We start from the raw sequence: 15,351 nt of genomic DNA, 5'->3' as shown, positions 1-15,351 counted from the left end.
CGGAGGTGGGAGTTGAAGACCTCGCTGACAGAGGGTTCCGCCGGTCATTCCCAGCAGATCCTCACGATATGTTTGGGCCTGACAGGTCTTACCGGCTTCCTCCCCTCCCAGTGGATCCAACTCACCACCAGGTGGTGATCGGTCGACAACTCTGCCCCTCTTTTCACACGAGAGTCCGAGACACGTGGCCGAAGGTCAGATGATATGACTACAAAGTCGTTCATCGACCTCCGGCTCAGGGTGTCCTGGTGCCACGTGCACTTGTGGACACCCTTGTGCTGGAACATGGTGTTCGTGATGGACAAACTGTGACTAGCACAGAAGTCCAACAACTGAACACCACTCGGGTTCAGATCGGGGAGGCCGTGCTTCCCGATCACCCCCCTCCAGGTCTCACTGTCGCCGCCCACATGGGCATTGAAATCCCCCAGGGGAACAATGGAGTCCCCAGTCGGCGCGCTATCTAGTACCCCTCCCAGGGACTCCAAGAAGGTCGGTTACTCGCACTGCCGCTCGGCCCGTAGGCCGAGACAACGGTGAGAGACCTGTCCCCAACCCGAAGGTGTAGGGACGCGACCATGACATCTACAAAATCATCAGTTTTGTTGTTGCTATTTTAAAATTTAAGTAAAAGGTGTACAGCCATTGGGCTTTTTAAGGTTTAAGTCATAAAAAGACTTTTCTTTGGCACCATTATAATTTTATTCCATAGGGGATTCCTAATATGACATTTCCAATATGATCAAAATAAGTGCTGTCAAACAAACAGACAGCCAAGAACTACTTTCAGTATCTACCATAGAGACATCATCGATCACGTGGGAGGTTCCCCCAACTTGCACAAGGGATGCTAGGAATCACATGGCGACAGCCAATCAGAGTACAGAAAAGCCCAGTGACATCAGCTGTCTGCTCCATAATAAAACAACATGGCAAAAAAGGCTCAGAAACATCTTATTTCTGTGTAAATCTAATATTTCTCACATATTTTGTAGAACTCAGTGAGAAATAAACACTTCTAAATCTAAAAATGCAGTTTTTGAAACTTCTGAAGTGATTTAAAAGACATCTTATGGATGTTATTGTGCATTTTTTGAGAACACAAGGACAAATGTAATTTCCGGTAATTTCAAAAGTACACACACACTGCCTCCTGTAAATGTTGTTACACAGAAAATAAAATATTTGTTTGGAATGCAACCAAATACTGTGGAAATGAAAAATTTTGCAATGTTACAAAAACAGCTGGCATTATAATATATGGATTTTGGTAGAAACAAAATTTTGCCAGTTTTGTGAAATTTGAAAGGCCGTACGGCTTTAACGATGTTCTTCATAGGCAGACAATTCGTAGACAGCCATAAAAGTATTTTTGCACAAAGAAATCAAACCTAATATTTTGTGTTGGTGAGTGTGGTTTCTTACTAATGTGACTAAGTAGAATGAAGAGTTGGGCTACCAATATGTTGACCTGAACAGTGGATTTTTGTTGTAACAGCAACAATTTCAACTTCATTTTCATCATTGTTAAAAGATCAGAATCAAACTTTGCATAATTTGCAATTTGTGTGTACACAAAGTTTCAGGATTTACTTTTATACATCTGGCTCCTTGTCTTTATTTCAAGTCAGCTCTTGTTTCCATTAACATTCTGTCTTGCTTGGATGCCCAAGCTCATAAATAATTGGACAAATTACTTTTAAATTTTTGACTGGAAGGGCATCTGCGTGAAACACCGTGGACAGATTTTCACATTTTGGCTTCCACAATGTTTGCATTTATGTTTGAAATGTACCAATCAGGGTGAAATGGTGTTGACTGAGTAATTCATCTGACTCTTGTTGGCAGAAATAAATGTTTCCACAGACTGTTGGACTTTTGCTACCCTCCGGTTATGGCGTGACCTTTTGGCAGATGTACCAGCTGATAATGTTTTATTTATGTACTGTCATGAATTATTGCTTAATCACATTAGTACTACTGCTATTTTCTTTCCAGCCAATGTTTCCCCTTACATTTAAAAGAAAGAAAGAAAAAAAAACATCATTTTGTCTTCACTACACATTGGGCCTCATGCAGAAACTACTTCTACTAAAAGATGTATTTGTATAAGGTATGTATGAGTTATTTAAGAGAATGGTGTTGTATTTAGAGTTTTGGTTTTGCTTTTTTTCTAGGTCCCAAAAAACAAACAAGCAAACAAAACTGGATGATCAAAACGTGTGCGGTTATCTTGTTTATTCCATGTTGCGTTACTTTGAAGCAGTTGTAATTTGTAAGTTCAACATAAATTACACCTAATAATTATACTGATGCTGTCATGTTTAATTACTTTCAATTGTAATATAAAGGTAAATAGGTTCAGACATCATAAGTCTAACCTGCTGTTGGCGTGGGGGGCTCAGACCATTGTGGGATACATTAAAAGTTGGGCATTTGTGGGTAATCCCTGCCCAACAGCAAATTAATATGAATATCTCAGCAAGAAGGTCTTGGTATTGAGTCCCACCTGTGGCCTTTCTGCATGTAGTTTGCGTGTTCTCCGCATGTTTGTGTGAGTTCCCTCTGGATGTTCTGGCCCCCTCCCACATCCAAAGACATGCAGGTTAGGTGGATTGGAAAACTTCTGTACGTGCGAGTGTGAATGTGTTTGTGTGTCTATATATGGCCTGCGACAGACTGGTGTCCTGTCCAAGGTGTATCCCGCCTCATGCCCTATGACTGGTGGAATGGGCTTCAGCCCATCACCCTTAATTGGAGCAAGGTGTTGACAATGAGTGAGTGAGGTTTTTGCAGGTCCCTTTCAATTCCACTGTTTACACTGTTAAAAAAAATTACAGACTTTGCTTGTTTTTTGTGGAACTCTTGTAAGGGTCCCTTCACACATAACACAAAAGATGCAGAAACCGGAAGAAAATTTGTGAACCAAAAACGAAATGGGGAACCACGAAACATTCCATCTGCTGTCGGGTGGGATGCATGTTCAGACAGGTGTGCACGATACCGCAGCGACAGTTTCGTGCACGCTCGTGTTTGCACACACGAACACAGTGCGAGCACGTGGGAAGTCACACACACAGCAGCAGAGGACAAAAAATTTAAATACACCACAATTCATAATACTTAATTCCTTTTATAAAGAGTGGATTTAGCCTCCTCCTAGACGTACATCAGGAAGTAATGAAATGATGTGGATTACCATTTACGTTACCTGATGCGATGCGCTTGTATCATGAAGAGCCAGCCGGCTCCTGTGTCAAGAAGAGCTCTCACATCATGAACACATCAGCCAGCATGGTGTGTAAAGCGCGCAGTGATCCAATGCAAATGTGATATGTGTTTTAGTTATTACAATATGGGGAAATCCCACAGTGATATGTGCATCGCGGGGGTGCCCCGTGGGCTGATTTCCTGGATGGCACGATATTCAGCAGCATTGCATTGCGGTGCACTGTCGTGGTGCACTCTCACGGTGGTCAGCTGAAGCAATATGTTTTTAAATTTATTTCCATGCGAGGACAGCATGCCGACGTCCACACTTCATGCTGTAGTTATGCGACTTCATTTCCTACAAGCCACTCCAGGTGTTCCCGAGCTGTGACTTGCGAGCAAAGATATCTGAAAAGCTGCACGTCATGGGGGACACACCCACCTCTGTCTGCGGACCATGTAGCTCACTTTGCGTGCATGGTCACGTCCAGCTGATGCAGCTGTCAGGTGCTGTATGTCCACAGCAAAGCATATGAGCAAAGTGATCACACAAGAAGGAGTTCACGCCTTTACCCTTATTTGTGTTATTTAATCTCCACTCTTTCTGTCTATCATGTACGACAATTTACGTGGTGGAAGTCACATCAGCTTGCTCGGTCAACTTCACACCATGCTGCACGCTTAGACGCTGGCTGGTCCTCATGTGATCATGTTGGTACATAATTATCAGCATGTGATGAGTGCATGAGCAGCCGCCCACACGTGAATTGCGTGTTCACCAGCTGCATTGCAGTACACAGCGGCCAGCTGTTCCAGCAGCACCCTGCGCTGGATAGTGACCGGACTCCAGAACCTTCAACCATAGCTGACAATGTTGGATTCATGGTGGAGCTGTGTGTGTGTTGTTTTCACAAGTGGCATTTGACTCCTCCTGCGTGCACCATTCTGCCTCAATCGTGTTATGTGTGAAGGGGCCCGAAAGGAATTATCCAATCTCCCACAGGTCATTTGTGTCCTCAGTGGGTAGTTTATGCTAATTCTCTTGTCTTTGACGCATTTGGAATTTACACATAAACGGTCATCAACATTTACACACATAATTTACGCAAAAAACTGCAATATACGAGCATTCCCTGCATCTGGTGTGGCACCCTGGTTGAAACTGATCAGACCGAAAATGGGCAGAGAAATATGAGATGAATTTATGACAATGTTTTTGCATGAGGCCCATTGTTTAATCTGCTTTAATCTCCCAAATGAATATATCAGGAAATTGTCTGTTCCCACTGGTTTTTCTTTTACAGCAAGAAAGGAAAAGAGATTTAATATATATATTTTTTGCACATTTTTTTGTTGTTCTTATTAGTACAAGGGGAGGGGAGGGGGAGGCTCAGTGCGAATGGCCCTGCTGACATTGCATCAGACTGCTACAGCTGCTGGAAATAGTGCGCCAGAATTCTGACAGGCAATGGATGGACAGATTCTGTTCTACCTTTGGACTTGGCTAGATTAAGGCCCTGAGGTACTTTCTTTAAAAAAAAAATGCAAACAAAAAAGTGATACACAGGTGCCTTTGCTGATGTTGGTAAAAGCACATCGCAGTTGAGAACGATCACACTCCCCTCAGCGGACCATCTTCGACTATCTCTGGACAGATGATTCATCAGACTACCTATCTATTTCGTTTGGTCTTCTTCCTTCCCTTCTCTCCTGGTTTTGTAGAATTCTCAGTATATCAAGAAAAAACAAAACCTCAGTCCTGGATTAAAGTTTAATTTTCTGATGTGTTCCCTTATGGTTTTATTCTTGATAATAAAAAAGCACAAATTATGCCGTGTATATAACAATAACAATAAATTACAAAATAAAATAATATTGTTTATCAAGCCAGTTTTTGATGTCTTCAATAACTGTATTTCTAGATATAATAGATTTCATGTTTAAACTGTGATATCAAATTATGAACATACATTTGTACATAAACATGTTTATGTGAAAAGGGCCACTAAAAATGTATTTTGAAGTATTTATTTTCATTGTTAAATACATAATCATTGTATTTAACCACAAATTTTGTATTTTAAAAATTAATTTTAAATTCTGCATTTACTATAAATTGTATAAATGTTTTGGTCAATTTGACTTTAGTTGTTGAACAAAAAGTTCCTCAGAGTTGTGAAGGACATACTGACATTCCCTCTTTTCACTCAGTCATAAATAAAAATAAAAATGGAAGTGGACATCCCACCCTATTAGAGTCACAACTAAAGTGCTTCTTCCATAGAAAATAGTCATTTGATATTTTTTTTTCTGTTTGCGAAGTCTAGGTTAGTAAACCTTTCCTCACTATCAAAAGCAGCTAAGGTGCTAGTTTCCACAACCCTACCCAGCACCCAGTCCACGCAAACACTGAATGGAGTAGGTGAGGAATGCATCCCTGATGAACAGCAGTTTTCATTGGGAAAACCTCAGACTGTCTGCCTCCAATATATGCAGCACTAGGTGTATCTGTGTATAGGCTGGCTATGACATCCAGCAACTTCTTGGTGATCCCACAAATTCTCAGGATATCCCAGAGAGCAGCCTGTTCAACTCACAGATTTGAACAAAGACTGTTTGCAATACCAGGAGAACAGCATCTTCACCTGTATGGAGTAGCTCAGCTGCAATGCCACAGACACCTGAGGCTTTCCTGGAAAGCCCCCGTCACACATAGCAAGAATGTGCAGGAACCACCCCAACACGGCAAATATTTCCATAATCGGGCGCAGTCAAGAGGGAAAAATGCGTGGTCAGCCATGTCAGAATGCAGCTGGACTACCTTGTCCACACCTGCATGATGGCATCCAAAGCACATGTAGACAACAGGTAGATGACACAGATTGCCGTCAGATGGCCATAAAAGAGGCTGAAGACTGCCCGATGTCCAAACGTCTGGATGGCATACACGGGACCGGAGTGGGAGGGAGTTCCTACCTTTGCACAGTCCCCGCCAGTACTGAACATCAGAGTATAATGAACGTATGGACTGGACTCACACCATATGTGTCAAAGCTTCGTCTGACGCATGGTGTGAGTGCTTGGCCCACTGCCAGCAAAATTTCAGCAAAGGTGTTCCGTGCCATGGGCGCATGTGTGCCCCATGTGCACGCTTAGTAGGTCATGTAACTGTTGTGAACACATACAATCAGCTGAGGGATCATTCCAGCCCAGCATGCACGCATGCCACTGGACACCTTTGCTGAAAGTTTGCAGCAGTCACATCATTCATCAGATGCAGCCTTTCCAGCAAACTTTAATTTCTTTTTTCTTTTTTGATCACTTCAGCAGCACAATGCAAGTCTGTACACTGTGATGTCGGTTGGATTATCACATGGGATTTAATTTTTTGCGTGGTTATTTGCAGCACACAGCAGCCTGGTGAGAGGCTTTCCATGACAGGCTGTGATTTGGATCCTCTACGCTCTGCGCTGTCCTGGTTCCATGCTGGAGGTGAGTTTTATGTTTAATAATGTTGTCATGGCCTGACAATACAGTTCCACATCACACCTTCTACAGTGTTTAGATGGTGATCAGGTAATAATATGTATATTACAGAGGTGAGATCCGTTCAGCTCCATGCCTGATGTGTGCTATGACGCGTGACTGCACATGAGACCATGGAGAGGCGCAGCAGCACACAGTACTTTCGGTTTGATTGCATGCTGTTCACACCCACTGTATATGATGAATCCCTGCCACATACGTTATTACTTATCAGTATTTCCTTTGCCCTCCCTGGCCGGGGCCCAATGGAGGTGGACATCCATGGCACAACAAGCTGGCAGGCTTTGCTGTGACCGATTGATCTCAGAGCTCACTCAACCACGATCAGATTGTTTTAGATGCTGTTTTGATGCCATCAGAATATGTAGACTGTGATCAGATGAGGCAAAAACTGCACATAGACCGCTGTCAGATGTGCGTTTCATCTCGATAGCACCAAGAGTGTTTTGAACATGTGCAACACACTCAGCTCAGCAGAGTGAATGGGACCAAATATGTAGATGCTCACAGACTGCTGCCCATTGGGTCTTCAGGCGGCACTTCAATATTTCCTGATTGTGGCCAGATGTGTCATTCTGATACAATTCAGCCTCAATCGGCGTATTTGTGATGGGGGTATGAAATTTCACTGTCTTTGTGATCTCACAAACATTTGGTGGTTCGCAGTTTACAGCAAGTCTGGCACTAGAGATGTCTAATATGTTTGCAGAAGGATCAGACTCATACAACTAGCTCAAAGTAGCCAGCCTAAGATAACAGTACAGCAGAGGCATCTGGCAGGATAAAACCATCTTCCACCATAAACTGCAGTGGGACAGAATGTAGGTTTGGAGGAACAGAGTGCTTTGATCCTTCTGTAAGCACGTCAAAGGTTGCTAGACCACAGATGATGAGGCAACTGATCACAAAGTCCTCAAACAAATACCTCCACTCTCAGGGCCATCTCAGCCTACTTTCTCAGCTACCTGTACAGTCGAAAATTGGCATCAAGCATCAAACCAGGATTTAGCAAGTCATAGACCCAGACTTTTTGCAAAGTCAGGAGCAATAAGTCATTTTCACTACTGTTTCCAGAACCATGTAGATCAATGTAATCTTCATAGCCAGCCCTATCAGTGCCAGTGACTGCACTGAAATCATCCATGACGAATAGGGTGTCACCTCTAGGGGAGTCATCAGTTACAGTATGAAGCTGTAAATAAGCATTCTCTCTGAACTAGAAATCACAACAGTTTGAGCATAGACTGAGACAACAGACGCACCACCCAAGAAATGCTTCACCGTGAGCCTCATAATACTCTCATTGACAGGAATGTAATTTGACACCATTGAAAGGAGCTTGTCTGCCACAGCAACTACCACTCCCTCTGTACGCTTACTACTGGAGACATCACACCTAGAGAAGGTGTTTCCACCTACAGAGGTCTGAACACTTCCATGTCTTCACACTTCAGACAGTGCTCCCTAGACAGTGGTGGAAGGTGGCCATCCTTCCTGAGAGAAAGGATGTTCCAGGTGCCCACCCAGATGAGCTCCTTCAAATTTGGACCTAGGTCAAAATCAGAATCAGAATCACCTTTATTGTCATTGCACAGCAATCAGCACAATAAAATTTGCTTGTGCATCCTCAAAAACAATGACCACCCTCACACACAACTCACCCACACACATAGTTCATACTTCAATAAATATTAAAAAACATCAGGAGATTTGGGGGGGGCAAGCTCGGAGACAGACATAACTCGTATTACACTTATCCCACATTGTTATTGTCCCATATTGCACTTATCCCATGCTGCACGTGTCTCATATTGCATGTATCCCTCTAAAACATCAATTAACATTAAGAATACCCAACTTAATAAAAAACCCTTAAATAGCTTAAAAACAGTAATAAATATACCTAAAAATTAAAAATAGTTAAAAACAAATATTGCACATGTCCGCCCTTGTTCTAATTAGAATAATGCAATTGTTCCAACTGAAGCTTGGGTGTGTCTGTTCAGTTCTGTAACAGCTCTAGGAAAGAAGCTGTTTTTCATCCTTGTGGTGTGGGCTTTAAAGGCCTGATAACACCTGCCGGATGGAAGCAAAGAAAAAAGGTGGTGTGAGGGGTGTGTAGTTTTCTCTGGGCCCCTCCCCAATCGGACCGGGAGTGACATGTTTAGCCGCATGTTCTCCTTGAATTGCTGGCTGTCTAAGAGGTGTCCAAAAAATGAGGTGGGCTTCATAGATAATTGGCAAAGCTTCTGGGGAAAACCTGGTCTTGTTAGGAGAGACGGCATCCATCCCACTTTGGATGGAGCAGCTCTCATTTCTAGAAATCTGGCCAATTTTCTTAAATCCTCCAAACCGTGACGACACAGGGTTGGGACCAGGAAGAGTTACACACCTCTCTGCAGCTTCTCTCCCCCTGCCATCCCCTCATTACCCCATCCCCGTAGAGACGGTGCCTACTCCCAGACCACCAATAACCAGCAAAAATCTATTTAAGCATAAAAATTCAAAAAGAAAAAATAATATAGCACCTTCAACTACACCACAGACTAAAACAGTTAAATGTGGTCTATTAAACATTAGGTCTCTCTCTTCTAAGTCCCTGTTAGTAAATGATATAATAATTGATCAACATATTGATTTATTCTGCCTTACAGAAACCTGGTTACAGCAGGATGAATATGTTAGTTTAAATGAGTCAACACCCCCGAGTCACACTAACTGCCAGAATGCTCGTAGCACGGGCGGAGGCGGAGGATTAGCAGCAATCTTCCATTCCAGCTTATTAATTAATCAAAAACCCAGACAGAGCTTTAATTAATTTGAAAGCTTGACTCTTAGTCTTGTCCATCCAAATTGGAAGTCCCAAAAACCAGTTTTATTTGTTATTATCTATCGTCCACCTGGTCATTACTGTGAGTTTCTCTGTGAATTTTCAGACCTTTTGTCTGACTTAGTGCTTAGCTCAGATAAGATAATTATAGTGGGCGATTTTAACATCCACACAGATGCTGAGAATGACAGCCTCAACACTGCATTTAATCTATTATTAGACTCAATTGGCTTTGCTCAAAATGTAAATGAGTCCACCCACCACTTTAATCATATCTTAGATCTTGTTCTGACTTATGGTATGGAAATTGAAGACTTAACAGTATTCCCTGAAAACTCCCTTCTGTCTGATCATTTCTTAATAACATTTACATTTACTCTGATGGACTACCCAGCAGTGGGGAATAGGTTTCATTACACTAGAAGTCTTTCAGAAAGCACTGTAACTAGGTTTAAGGATATGATTCCTTCTTTGTGTTCTCTAATGCCATATACCAACACAGTGCAGAGTAGCTACCTAAACTCTGTAAGTGAGATAGAGTATCTCGTCAGTAGTTTTACATCCTCATTGAAGACAACTTTGGATGCTGTAGCTCCTCTGAAAAAGAGAGCTTTAAATCAGAAGTGCCTGACTCCGTGGTATAACTCACAAACTCGCAGCTTAAAGCAGATAACCCGTAAGTTGGAGAGGAAATGGCGTCTCACTAATTTAGAAGATCTTCACTTAGCCTGGAAAAAGAGTCTGTTGCTCTATAAAAAAAAGCCCTCCGTAAAGCTAGGACATCTTACTACTCATCACTAATTGAAGAAAGTAAGAACAACCCCAGGTTTCTTTTCAGCCAGGCTGACAAAGAGTCAGAGCTCTATTGAGCTGAGTATTCCTTTAACTTTAACTAGTAATGACTTCATGACTTTCTTTGCTAATAAAATTTTAACTATTAGAGAAAAAATTACTCATAACCATCCCAAAGACGTATCGTTATCTTTGGCTGCTTTCAGTGATGCCGGTATTTGGTTAGACTCTTTCTCTCTGATTGTTCTGTCTGAGTTATTTTCATTAGTTACTTCATCCAAACCATCAACATGTCTATTAGACCCCATTCCTACCAGGCTGCTCAAGGAAGCTTACCATTATTTAATGCTTCGATCTTAAATATGATCAATCTATCTTTATTAGTTGGCTATGTACCACAGGCTTTTAAGGTGGCAGTAATTAAACCATTACTTAAAAAGCCATCACTTGACCCAGCTATCTTAGCTAATTATAGGCCAATCTCCAACCTTCCTTTTCTCTCAAAAATTCTTGAAAGGGTAGTTGTAAAACAGCTAACTGATCATCTGCAGAGGAATGGTCTATTTGAAGAGTTTCAGTCAGGTTTTAGAATTCATCATAGTACAGAAACAGCATTAGTGAAGGTTACAAATGATCTTCTTATGGCCTCAGACAGTGGACTCATCTCTGTGCTTGTTCTGTTAGACCTCAGTGCTGCTTTTGATACTGTTGACCATAAAATTTTATTACAGAGATTAGAGGTGCCGGTATGCAGGCTGCTGAAATTAATTGCCCCTGGTGGGATGAATAAAGTTGTCTAAGTCTAAGTCTAAGTCTAAGTCAGCCCCAACCAGTCCTAGCAGAAGACTACCCCTCCCTGAGCCTGGTTCTGCTGGAGGTTTCTTCCTGTTAAAAGGGAGTTTTTCCTTCCCACTGTTCCGTGCAGTCGGGAAAGCAGGCTGACTGGGTGACTGTGAGGAGGAAGCGTAGCCCTAAACAGAAGCCCCGTGTACACCGTCAACCCGTCAGGATATGTCATTCAAAGCGCATATTAAACAAATATGTAGGACTGCCTTTTTGCATTTACGCAATATCTCTAAAATCAGAAAGGTCTTGTCTCAGAGTGATGCTGAAAAACTAATTCATGCATTTATTTCCTCTAGGCTGGACTATTGTAATTCATTATTATCAGGTTGTCCTAAAAGTTCCCTAAAAAGCCTTCAGTTGGTTCAGAATGCTGCAGCTAGAGTACTGACGGGGACTAGCAGGAGAGAGCATATCTCACCCGTGTTGGCCTCTCTTCATTGGCTTCCTGTTAATTCTAGAATAGAATTTAAAATTCTTCTTCTTACTTATAAGGTTTTGAATAATCAGGTCCCATCTTATCTTAGGGACCTCGTAGTACCATATTACCCCATTAGAGCGCTTCGCTCTCAGACTGCGGGCTTACTTGTAGTTCCTAGGGTTTGTAAGAGTAGAATGGGAGGCAGAGCCTTCAGCTTTCAGGCTCCTCTCCTGTGGAACCAGCTCCCAATTCAGATCAGGGAGACAGATACCCTCTCTACTTTTAAGATTAGGCTTAAAACTTTCCTTTTCGCTAAGGCTTATAGTTAGGGCTGGATCGGGTGACCCTGGACCATCCCTTGGTTATGTTGCTTTAGACGTAGACTGTGGGGGGGTTCCCATGATGCACTGTTTCTTTCTCTTTTTGCTCCGTATGCATCACTCTGCATTTAATCATTAGTGATCGATCTCTGCCCCCCTTCTCGGCATGTCTTTTTCCTGGTTCTTTCCCTCAGCCCCAACCAGTCTCAGCAGAAGACTGCCCCTCCCTGAGCCTGGTTCTGCTGGAGGTTTCTTCCTGTTAAAAGGGAGTTTTTCCTTCCCACTGTGGCCAAGTGCTTGCTCATAGGGGGTCGTTTTGACCGTTGGGGTTTTTCATAATTATTGTATGGCCTTGCCTTGCAATATGGAGCGCCTTGGGGCAACTGTTTGTTGTGATTTGGCGCTATATAAGAAAAAAGTTGATTGATTGATTGACTGTCGCCAAGTGCTTGCTGTGTTTACTGTCAGATTGACTGTTGTGGTTTTTACGTAATTATTGTATGGCCTTGCCTTACAATATAAAGCGCCTTGGGGCAACTGTTTGTTGTGATTTGGCGCTATATAAATAAAATTGATTGAATTGATTGATTGATTGTTCCGTCCTACAGAATACTGCTTGCCCGGCGGAGGCAGCGAGTCCTAAAAACATCATCCAATGAGGGCAGAGGGCAGGAGCAATGATCTTTTCTGCTGTTCTTATGACTCGTCTGATGGATTTCTTGTTGTTTTCAGAGCAGTTTGCAAACCATGCTGTAATGCAATAGGTTAAAACACTCTCGATGGAGCAGTGATAAAAGGCCTTGAGCAGCTCAGCCGACAGGTTGTTCTTCTTCAATGTTCATAGAAAATAAAGCCTCTGGTGCACCTTTTTGACCACAGCAGATGTGTTAACTTCCCATTTAAGATCCTCAGTGATCCAGGTGCCCATAAATTTAAAACAAGAGACCCTCTTTACTACCTCACCTTTGAAGGTTAAGGGAGTGGGGTCATCCTTGCGCTTCCTGAAGTCAACTATGATCTCTTTAGTTTTCTTGACATTCAGGGTCAAATATTATTTTCTGTGCACCATTCAACTAGCATTTCAACTTCATCTCTGTAGGCTGCCTCGTTGCCGTTGAAGATCTGTCCCCCAACAGTAGTGTCATCAGCAAATTTTATCATCGCATTTGAAGGATGGATGGGAATGCAGTCATATGTATAGATGGAATAAAGCAACAGACTTAGCACACAGCCTTGTGGCGCGCCGGTGCTAAGAGACAGACTGGAGGATAGTTGTGGGCCCAGTTTGACTACCTGTGGGCGGTCAGACAGGAAATCCTTAATCCATGCACATAAGTATTGCTAAGGCCTAGGTTGAGGAGCTTTGTGGCCAACTTACTGAGTACAATTGTGTTGAAAGCCCCTGTGCCCAGGTTGGTGCAGTGTTGAGGATGACCCCATACTCCGAAGACCATTCGTGGTCTCCTGTGGTTTCTTCTCATCCAGAAATGAGACGCCAAATGGCCTTTCCACATCCCCTTCACAGTGTGCGCTACCTTCCAATGAAAATCAACCGCAGAGTTACTCCCACAGAGAATGAAAGTAAGAACCTTACTTTTTGAGGTTTTAGCATTGCAAGTCATTTTTATGGCAACTGAAGTGCTCACCCTAACACTCAAAAAGGATTACCTGCAGGGTGGATGGCCACTTGCAGTTCCCAGTTGCTAAAACCTTGGCAAGCCTCAACACCAATAAAATACAGTACCACATGGTAACAATTAAAAAACAAGATACATCAAAAATAATCACTCATTCACCCATTTTTTCAACACACTTTTTGTAGTTAAGGATCATGGGGGTGGGGGGTTGGAGTCTATCCCAGTGGTGACTGGGAAACAGATTGTGTACAACCTGGACAGTGTATTGCAAGGCCGGTAGATATAGACAGACAAACACAGAAAAAAAAAAAAAAACTCAAAATATTCAAAGAGAACAGAAGGATCAGGGTTGGATTTGATGGTGGAGCCATTTGTAGCGGGAGTGCAGATTTCAGATACAAGGACAGGCAGCTGGGACTCCAGCTAGCTATTTTTTGGTATTTGTAATCTAAATTGAGGTTATATGGATAAATAAAATCAACCATAGATGTCTCAGAACAAGAGCTGCATGTAATGATGAGTTTAGCTGAAACTGATGAGTATCACTATGCATTACCAGACATATGCGGACACACAGGGGCTGTGTGCTGATTTATATAACAGTAATACTTACACAGATTTTCCAGTTACTTATGGCCTATGAAAATGGAGGGGCTGAGTATAAAATGGCTGCAATTCCTCAAAAGTTAATGAAATGATTTTGTTAAACCTCTTAAAATAAACCCCAGAAGCAACTCTTCAGTAAGTCTATTTCCACTACCTGAATTCAACGTACTTCCCAGATGTTTACAGGAATGTCTACATAATTGGCCTTCTCAGCTGTTAAGTATCCATTGCACTGAAGACCTGCTGGACTGAGTCAGCTACATATGCATTGACATAATACTTCTGTGAATGTTGTGACCCCAACATAGCCTTCCTCATTCCCCCTTAAGGATTGGAATCCTTGCCGGACAATAAGTAGAAAGCCAAAAACACCTGTGCCTGCGTGTCAGTCCAGCTGTCACCACTGCTATCCATATTTTGTTTCAATTCTTCTGCTCTTGCTCTCATTTCAGTGATCTGGCTTGGCACTTGTTTTTGTCACCTTCTCCCATGAGTTAATTACCAGTCAGCATCGATCCACACCCGACGGCTTTTCCAGGGCCACTCACAAATACTTAACTTATCTTGTGGCCAAAAATAATGCAGTGGAGACTACTGGACTACTATCCAAATACTTACATTTTTCTCAGTAAATACATTTCTAAAGGTCCTACTGATGTGAAATTTTCAACAGATATCGGTAACAACCCAAGTAATACACACCTGCAAAGAAACCAAAACAAATAAGTACAGAAATTAAGTTATGCATAATAAAATGGAATGACACAGGGAAAGAGCATTGAACATACTGAAATTTATTTAATACTTCCTAAAAAGCCTTTGTTGGTAATGACAGCTTGAAGACACCTCCTGTATGGAGAAACTACTCGCATGCATTGCTCAAGTGTGATTTTGGTCCATTCTTCTATAGAAATAGTCTTCAAATCTTGAAGATTCCGTGGACCTCTTCTTTGAACTCTGATCTTTAGTTCTTTCCATAGATTTTCTATTAGATTCAAGTCAGGTGATTGGCTGAACAATTCTAGCAGCTTTATTTTCTTTCTCTGAACAAAGCTGACTGTGTGTTTGGTATCATCATCTTGCTGAAATGTCCACTCTGGTTTCATCTTCATCATCCTGGTAGATGCAAGCAGATTTTTAACAAGA

This window comes from Thalassophryne amazonica, chromosome 15 (assembly GCF_902500255.1).
Source record: "Thalassophryne amazonica chromosome 15, fThaAma1.1, whole genome shotgun sequence".
Taxonomy (NCBI): domain Eukaryota; kingdom Metazoa; phylum Chordata; class Actinopteri; order Batrachoidiformes; family Batrachoididae; genus Thalassophryne; species Thalassophryne amazonica.
The sequence above is the reverse complement of the archived record's forward strand: the minus strand, read 5'-3'. Positions refer to the sequence as shown.